The sequence below is a fragment of the Pyrus communis genome, chromosome 16 (genome assembly GCF_041283825.1).
Source record: "Pyrus communis isolate YQ-2024b chromosome 16, ASM4128382v1, whole genome shotgun sequence".
Lineage (NCBI taxonomy): Eukaryota > Viridiplantae > Streptophyta > Magnoliopsida > Rosales > Rosaceae > Pyrus > Pyrus communis.
In genome coordinates, this window is record NC_142580.1 from 22,814,419 (window position 1) to 22,815,882 (window position 1,464).

The 1,464-nt window shown below is 40.7% G+C and overlaps 1 non-coding gene across 1 annotated transcript; it reads left to right on the forward strand.

The window, feature by feature from the left end:
* Window positions 1-988: 988 nt before the first annotated feature.
* On the forward strand, window positions 989-1,099 carry LOC148690141 (small nucleolar RNA R71). Its single transcript, XR_015958058.1, has one exon. It is a non-coding gene; the product is annotated as a small nucleolar RNA R71 (small nucleolar RNA).
* Window positions 1,100-1,464: the final 365 nt, after the last annotated feature.

Consider the following 1,464-nt stretch of genomic DNA (forward strand, 5'->3'; position numbering starts at 1 on the left):
CAAAGGTAAGTTAACATTCACCTTACTTAGAATATCAAAAATCTCTTTAAATGACTTATCCTGCTTGCTCTTGGCAAGTCTTCCAGGGAATGGTATTGGCGGAGTGTAAGGTTTCTCGGCCTTGTGAAGATTTGGTGCTTCAAACGAGGGAGTAGCATGGCTTGGTTCCTCATTTGGTTTCTCATTTTCTCCTTGAGTAACCCCTGCATTCACATGATCAGATTCATTAGTAACTTCATTGCCAACTCTATTATTGATAACCTTACCACTTTTAAGTGTAGTGATTGCTTTGGCTTGCTCTTGGTTCCTTTGGAGTATCACAGGTTGGCTTGAAAACTTTCCAACCTCTCTTTGGCTCAAGGCATCTGCAATCTGCCCCAATTGTGTCTCCATTTTGGTTAGAGCCGCCGAATGTTGTTGGAGAGTGCTATTGGTGGTTTGTTGGAATTGCAAGGTATTTTGGGCTAACAATTTAACCGTATCCTCAAGAGTAGGTTTTGGTTGGAAGTTTTAGAATTGATTGTTGTTCTTCCACGAAAGATTGGGATGATCTCTCCAACTTGGGTTATATGTATTGGAATACACATCATTCCTTGGCCTTTGATTGTAAGAATTCATGAGGTTCACTTGCTCTTGGACATACTCGGGGTAAGCCTCCCTAGATGGACATTGATGAGTAAGGTGGCTTGGTATGTTGCAAATGGCACACACTTCACTTGCTTTTGGCACCATGTTGAGCACGGATTCAAGCTTCTTTTCTAGGTTAGCTACCTGCAAAGAAAGATCATGATTAGAGCTTGTTTCATATACTCCAACTCTCTTACCCCTTACATCTTTGTGTTGAGCATTAGATCCCAACATCTCATAAATGTTATATGACTCTTGAGCATTCTTTTTCTTCAAAGCTCCACCTGCTGCATTATCAACAGTTGATTGACATGTTTGGGTTAGTCCATCGTACAAAATTTGCATTTGTAAGTGAAGAGGTAACCCATGGTGTGGACATTGCAACAAAAGGCCTTTAAAGCGCTCCCAACACTCATTGAAAGGTTCTCCATCATCTTGTTTGAAGTTGAAGATTTGTCCCCTTAATGTGGCTGTCTTTTGAGTGGAAAAGAACTTTTCCAAAAACTTCTTAGCCACGGCATCCCATGTGGTTGATAGGAGCATATTCATGCGACTTAAATGGCTTGTTCTCGTGCATTTACGTTATGTTTCTTTAGTTATTTTAGTCCTTTATGCTTCTTTTGTGTGTTTTCAGGTTGTAAGGGCAAAGTATGCAAAAGGATGCCTTTTGGAGCCTTTTGGAGCAAATTAGAGATTGGAATGGATATCATATGCTTGGAGCCAAGAGGATGGACGAAATTGAAGGATTCCTCCTCCATTGCAGCCACATGCACATTCAATCATTCACACCAAAACCTTGCACATGCTTTCCCATTTCATTATTCATTCACCTTGCAG